Raw genomic sequence first — 8,287 nt, forward strand, 5'->3', positions numbered from 1 at the left:
AAGAAAAACGCCTATATTTTAAGGACTTTATCTATTTATGCTTAAAAGCCACGATTAAATGTCTGCTTCTTACACAAAACAAATGTGCATGCAGACTATATGAAATGCAGACGCTCTGAAAACAGACGAGATAAAAGCAGAAGTTCCAGTTTTAGGAAGAGAAGGACACAAATGAAAGCTTGACGTACACCAGCAAGTGCACCCGGAGAGACTAGTCTGGATTGTCACTACTGACTGTTATTAGTAAGGGAGAAATGCCACCTAGTGGTTAATGGTTAAACAGCATGCACACGTGTGGTTCACATTTACAAGTTATGTTTTTTAATTGCAAACACCTGTACTTTAAAAGCCTCTTTCCCCTTAAGCCCTGGAGGACAAGACGGCACATATATAATATCCCCAACTTGTAAAATATAGTGTGTTTGTTCTTTATAACTGATAGTAAAGGAAACTAATTTTATTTTCGTGTCCAAACCAAATATTCCCTATTTACAGGGCAACTGAACTCGGTGCGTCCTTGGAGTATGGATAAGAAGTATGTTTGTGGGCTTTCAATGTTTACCTCATATACTAAGAATATGAATCAATTAGTCGGATTAGTATAAAATATATTAACACTTGACTCCAGCGTACATTCGCTCTAAACCCAACTACACACTGTGAGCTAGCAGACGGTTCATTTAGACGAGGGAGCGTTAGGTTTGTGTAACATGTCTTTGACGTATTTCCAGATATCTTTTAAAGCACCCCCCATCCCCTTAACAACAAAATTATAGTGATAATCTGGGAAACCCATTCCGTGGCCAAGAGTCGAACTGGCATTTCTCCTTTTCCTCCAAATCCTTCAATAATCCATCATCGCCAATGGGCAGCAAGATTGAGCAGAAAAGGCTGCCTGTTTTTTCCACTATGGTCAAATTCCAGTGAAATTGCTCACTCCATAGCAAATATACGGAGGTGGCAAATTGTTCATAATGGAAAATCAGGCCCACTAGTGTGTTCAATAAGGAACACTGTAGTTGTCAACGTTGCCAAAACTACGAAAATACCAAGCACTTAAGGGTTGTTTTTATTTATGTTAATGTTTTAAATTGAATGTATTATTATTATTATTATTATTATTATTATTATTATTATTATTATTATTATTATTATTATTATAAACCACATGGTACATAATATGACATGGACAGATTTTCCACAAATTGTCCATGTAATGCATTTATTATGGGATGGGTGCAATTTGCTTGTAATGTGCCCATCCATCAAATTATAGGCCCAGGGTGTTTACTAAGGCATAAGCCTTACCTTTTAAAACACTCTATGCTGTCTGATGGATTATTATCCCTCAATTGACGTTTATTGACATGCAGGGAGGAAAAGGTTTATTTTCTCACACCCCTTTCTTCACCACCGACTGCCATGCCCGCTGTCCAGCTTCTGTTTGCTGTGTCACAGGCATCCTACTGGAGATCTGGACAGACAGAGCTGTATTACACTTTGCCAGATTGCTTTGAACAGATTTTGGCGCACAGTAAATGAATGTATTGCTAAAGGAGGTACGAACAATGAGAAGGATATTTTACTTCAGGACCTACATATTTACTTTAAAACGAGAGCCTGCAAAAGTTACTACCTTAAATGACTGCTGCTTTCCCTGCATCTTTATCAATTACCCACTGTCATATACTAACTCTCTCATTCACAATCATCTATTATACATGCAGCTGCACATTCATTCAGGTATGTATTGATCCTCAATTGCATTGTATATTTATCCTTCCCACAAGCAAATGTTATATAGGATGATTTAAAACAGTGTGTTGCATAAAACCACTCTCTTGCATGCACACAATAAATCACTTCATATCTTCACTTTGCTCCACCTTTCCCTCTTCCTATTAAATCATGAAGCACATGTCAACCTCAGTAAATCTCCAGTGTTGCCGATTACACATGTGTGCCAGCAGCTTCCTCTCGCCAATTTAAGAGTTGTAATATACATCAGGGAATAAGATGCAGGAGCACACAATCAGTTGTTTCAAGTAATGATTGCTGCTTTCCACACAAAGCTGCATGATACCCCTTTCTTTGAGCATCTTGCACGTGTTAAAAGATGTACCTTCAACAGAACAGGTTGACATTAAACTGGTGGAACTGAAATAATAAAAACAAAACATTTGCCTTTTTTTGCTTCAGAGCCCACGTTTTCCCCTATTGGGAAATCACCATCAAGTCTCCTCTGTGGTAAATGTATTATGTGGGCAATTTGCCCTCAGTGGAAAAGCCTTTAGAATTGGGAAACAAGGTATACAGGGTTCTCATTGCCTGCATTTACAGTGCTTAACTGTGGTTTGCATGCACTAAACGTGACCATATTTCAGCGTAAAATGAAAAAAGGCTGGTTTATCCGTAAATTTTAAAATGAAACTTTGTATTAAACGGTTGTAGCCCACATTTGGAATTCAGTTCAAACACAAATCAGGGGTAAAGGTCCTAGGGTCTCTTAATCCAATCATCTATAAATCTGGACCAGATTATTTCTTTTTGAAAGAAGGACCCTTACTGTCACGCCTTACAGTTGATGATGGATGACAAAGAGCAGCAATGTTGCCAATGTGATGTGTTTTGAAGCACCAAGCACCCGAACTGTACTGTCAGATTGAAATCTAGCAGGCGGGATGATAAGACCGTGATGCGCCTTTTTGAAGTTGAATTGTACATTACTTGCACAATGGCTTTATTAATTTTTTTTTTTTTGGGGGTGGGGTGGGATCAATGACAAAAAAGTTTAACATCTTAGCAGAGTGTCCATGTCCATATGTAGTTCACTGTCATGAGTGAAAAAGGAAATCCACTGACGATCCAAATCAACCAATCACAGTTAATGATTTGTCAGAATGCCAGTACATTCTATTCTGTAATCCCCGTGCATAGAGTTTAACCCCTTAAGGTACACAAGGAATTGAGTGCTTGTTCAACAGGTTTCTTCTTCAAGGACATTTGAGAGCGACTCGAGTATCACAAGGAGAACTGACAATTTAGATAACCAGATCCACCCTGTCCCTATCTCACTGGAAGAATAAGACAGTCAGCATCCTTTTATTTGCAGGACACGTGTCCCTTGTACCCTGAATGGTTAAAGGCTCCGCTCGGAAGTTAAACACAAGAGGTCTTGGGATCAAGCCAAAGCCCAGTGGTGGGAGGGAAGTGAGCCCAATTACACAGAGGTGGTCTCTGCATGCAAGCAGAAATGAAATGAAATGAAAGCGCTGCTGCAAGAACAAGAGACAACACAGCTTGTTCTTTTGTGATCAAATAAAGGCACCTCTGATTTCTGTTCCAAATCTCAAGAAGTTAGAATTATTCACTCTCTATAATTATTACATGTAACTATTATTATTATTATTATTATTATTATTTATTATTATTATTATTATTATTATTATTATTATTATTATTTTATATATATGCAGATTTATACCCAACCCATGTGTCTTTTAAAAGTGTATACCAATTATTACTGGAAGAAAATTACAGATACTTTTTTATTATTATTATTTAAATATTGGTAGTTTTAAAAAATATATAAACATAAAACTTGAGTATTCCTTCTTCAAGACCTTTTTCAGTAAAACCCAATGTAAACCAATATTGAAATTTACATCCTGGAAAAGCAATATCTTTGATAACACTGTATAAAGTATGTAAGTATATTTAATTAAAACAATGCTGTACACTTCGGGTATTGAGGAAAACATACAGATACAAAAACTAAAAAAACAAATACATATTGCAGGAAAAAAACGTTAACCCTAACCCTATCCCTAACCCTAATCCTATCCCTAACTCTAACCCTAACCCTAACCCTAACCCTAACCCTAACCTTAACCTTAACCCTAATCCTAATCCTAACCCTAACCCTAACTCTAACTCAGATGTTCTCCTCCTTAGCACTGACCTTCAAATATATGTTGTAACTACTGTAGCTAAATGTAGTATTTGCTTGTCTGTTTTGGCATCTGAAATAAAATCCATAATGACAGCAGCTTTAGCAAAGCATTCCCATAGTAAACAAATTGTCACTAATGTTACAGCAGTAGGTCAGAGGAAGGATTATAGCTGAGGCTCATTCAAATGAAAATTGTTCATTGGCGAGATCTGCAACCAAGGTTACCTGTAGAGCAACCGCTTTTGTGTATTTCACTATTCATTCATGTGGAGTCACTATTTAGTAGAATTGAATAGGTACAAGTCAAATAGGTCGAGCAGTCACCCCTTCAAAAGCTATATTAATAAACCATGTATTTCATAATGTCTGGTGCTCTGTTTGTGAACTCATTGGAACACTTTGCTGTTTGTGTTCTGCATTTTATTAATGTTCTGAAATGTTACTTATATGTTAATGGATTTTAACCACAACAGCACTTCAGTCTATCGGAAACCTACTTTACAACACGTGATCAGTTTTCTTTCTTTCTTTCTTTCTTTCTTTCTTTCTTTCTTTCTTTCTTTCTTTGATTACACGATTGTGTGTTCTCTTCGCTTGTGGTTTGCATATGCAGGACTGATATTTAAATGTCAAACTTGGTAACGCTAATATTGCTGGTCACACTGATTTCATTGTACTTGCGATGCCTTCACTGTGCTTCCATTTCAGTTCACTTTTAAGGCACTCTCACAGCTTCCTCAGCAAGGTTGTTTGGTAATTGGTAATATTTCAGTATTTAAAAGTATGTATATATATATATATATATATATATATATATACATCGTAAGTGTCTCTAATTACTGTGTAATTACATAGCGCTGTAGTTACTTAGTAAATACATGTGTATTGTGCATAGTTAACTAATTAACTTAACGGTAAATGTTTTTGAAGGATATGTGAGTACACAATTGTATCAGAAAAGAGTTAGGTTTAGAGAGTTAGGGTTAAGGTTAGGGTTAGGGTTATGGTTAGTGTTATTGTTTAACATAATGTAAGGGTTAAGCATTATCCTTTAATAGACTTGTGAATTAAAGCTGTGTGAATAGGGCTCACAGTAGCTCCAGGGAAGTCTGATTCAAACTCAGTTTTTTAGATCAGATCATGTCAAATTATTCTGGCAGTGTACCGGAAATTAATTTCCCTCTTTCATTAAAAAAAAGTGATGCTTTGAAAGTCTGAATAATTAAGGTTCTTAATCCCTGTGACAGCAACAGCGTTTAAACCTATTGTGTTGTTTTTTAAGCAATATGGAAATCTCTCCCAAAATAGCAGTATTGTGCATTTAAAATGCAAGGCTTTGGGCTGAAATAAGGCATTCTCATACATTGTATTTATATTCGTGCTGTTAGATTACTGTAGTATGGATCAATTCGGCATGCCTGATTTCTTTTACTCATTTAGGAACCTGGGATTTTCCAAGAGTTTCAGTAACAGCCTTACTGTGTCGCGTGTATACAGTAGTGTCAACACAAGCCAGTGGGAATATAACAGTGTTATAAACCTCAGAACCTGTGCTATCCTATTCATAACCATCCTAACGCCTCCTATAAATAAAAACATAGCCTCCTAACTTTTTTACTTAGAGTGTCCCTATCATTCTTGTTCTTAAATCAAAGCCTTGATTAAACTGTAAAGCCGCCCCCCATTCATTGTCATTAATTAGGATTCCTCTAAACCTGTTTTTGGAAACGTTTCCAGGGGACTGTGTTTTTATTGTACGTGCTGATGTTAACTAGGGGGTGTATTCCCTCCAGTTACTAGTCATCACAGGCAGCATGATCGAACCCCCTGGGATTTAGATTTTTTTTATATTTAGGAGTGGTTTTGAAAGATTAGACTTTGGGACATGAATCGGCTTAGCAATGCAGGTCAACAGGATATGTTTCGAACACACCTTGATCCTCCAACACTCAAGGTCCTTAATCCTTCTCTTCCCAGATTATTTAGGTTTTTAATACCTTTCCATGAAAGGTAAAGCTGATTATACACAGAATAAAACTGGAATTACTTCATTTGCTCCAAAATTAAGATACATTTATAAACACATGTATATAGTAAAGATATATACACACACAATGTATATTTAAAAATATGTATATACCCATAATCTCTATTCTTTTTCATTGTCCTTTCATTGTCCTTGGTATGCATTACTACAATAGGTGGTACATTGATAAACCTCATTCTACACACTTTCAAGTTATAGAACATATGGAAGATTTAGATCCCTGAGTACTCTGGAATATTCATAAAATATATTGCCCACCAGTGTGGATACATTGTAGAGCATATCAAACATGCATGTTTTCGCTGTGTTGTTTCTTATTGGCAGATTATATTTTGACAGTCTCTGTTTTGTGATTTGTGATATAGAGGTGATTCAGGGGAATGTTTTTTTTTTCTCTTTTTCTGTCTCTGATTAATACCTCACCAGGCTGAGCACTAGTAACCAGCACGGGTATCTCAATGGGTCCAACAATAACAGGTTAAGTCAGTAGAAACGGGCGGAAATCTGCTTGGTGGAAGCCTAGGCTGTGGACGCTGTGCAGTCTCTTTGATGTGATCTCTAATACTCCTGATACCCTCATAGCACAGCCTGGGTGCTATTAAGGGGCCCTCACTCAAGCTGTTACCATCCTCTCTGATTACTCCTGGATTGGCTTGATGCTGGTAGGGTGCATGATTAAGGACTCTCTGAGAAAGGTCAGCACGAGCCAGATTCAGGCATTAGGGGAAGTTAATTAATATGAACAATTACAGTAATTGGGGCTATGCATTATTTAGCGTAGGTGAAAAGGAAAAAAAATGTCCGGAAATATAATGGAGAAGTTAATTACTTAAACAATGGATCGTTTACTTTGCCTCTTTTTTTCTTAGTCAAGAAGTGATCATACTTCAAAACTGTATGGCAAGTGTGACATATCTATGCAACAAGAAAAGTAAAAGTTTATACATGATTTGAATGTGTTGGTCACACTCCCGTCTCCCTGTTAAAAGTTTCTTTCTAGCTTTAAGTTCAACTGCCAGCTCATGCAAGCTTATGCTAATGCAATCCGCAAAAACAATCTGTCCTCCAATCAATGGATTATGGATCACAGCTGGAATATTCTGCCTAAAAAGTATGTTAAAGATATTTGTTACTTTAGGCAGTTACTTGGAGAAACGTGTTTAACCTTCTGCAAGGTTATATTTAATATTGTGCTTAATAAGATGCAGGTCAATATACAGTAAATAGAAAAACAGAAATCCTTTAAGCACAGTTATTTACGGTCGTCTACGGAAAGGAACATGTGTACTCTATATATCTGGGACATCAAACCCATAAGGAGGAAATAATTTTCAATCTTTTAAATCCCAGTGTCTATTGTCTGTGTGTGTCTGTCATGAACAGCAACGCCAACGGGAAAAACATGCTATTATTAACATCCTGATATCTATTTGTGTGAAGGATTAAGAACAAAATGATACACTGGACGTGCATGACAGGGTGTGGCTCTTTGATTTGTAAAGGTGAACGCACTCTTTTCTCATTATGCCTTGCGGAACTCAAATCACATCTTGTAGGAAAGTGGGTCATTGACACTCATGGGGTATTTCAATGGGAGGATTGTACAATGAATGGCTCTGAGCTGGCATTATCTATCACTCATACATAAAGTTACTCCTCACATACAAAGGGAAGGAATCCAACGGACTCCAGGAATCATTGATTTATTGCGGTTTGTCCCACAAAAGCAATTCCAGTGAGAATACTGTGCTGCTGTGCTGGCTAAACTTGATAAAGTTCCCAATATGTTCATTCTCTCCAAGCGTTGAGCTCAAATTAATGCTAAATGGACTTTTGATAAAAGACATTACTGGTGCACATCTCAAGTAACCCCTGGTGGTAATTTTTAGACTGGTCTCATTACAGAAATTCCACCTTGCTCATGTTTGCACACAGACAGCCCCCTCCGTGTGACTTTAACAAGCATTGTAAATATTCAAGAGTGCTGAATCATTATTATGATTAAGTAATCATTAGATGATTAAGACCACTTCTCATTGTCATAACACATTAAATAGAATACAAATCCAGACAGTATAAGTTTTTATATAATAGACGTCAAACATATTCAGGATGTTCAGTGATTTGAAGACAGACTATTGGTATCGCAGTGTTCCAGTCGCCCCTCAGGTAATCATACAGTATGTGATGTTTTCAGGGAACAGCCTGTGCTATAAACACCCCTAACCACCTTCCTTAGCTTGTTCTCTTTCTACCTTCCTCTTCGGTACACGAAGTACCCCAGTGAC

The sequence above is a fragment of the Polyodon spathula genome, chromosome 25 (genome assembly GCF_017654505.1).
Source record: "Polyodon spathula isolate WHYD16114869_AA chromosome 25, ASM1765450v1, whole genome shotgun sequence".
NCBI classification, from domain to species: Eukaryota; Metazoa; Chordata; class Actinopteri; order Acipenseriformes; family Polyodontidae; genus Polyodon; species Polyodon spathula.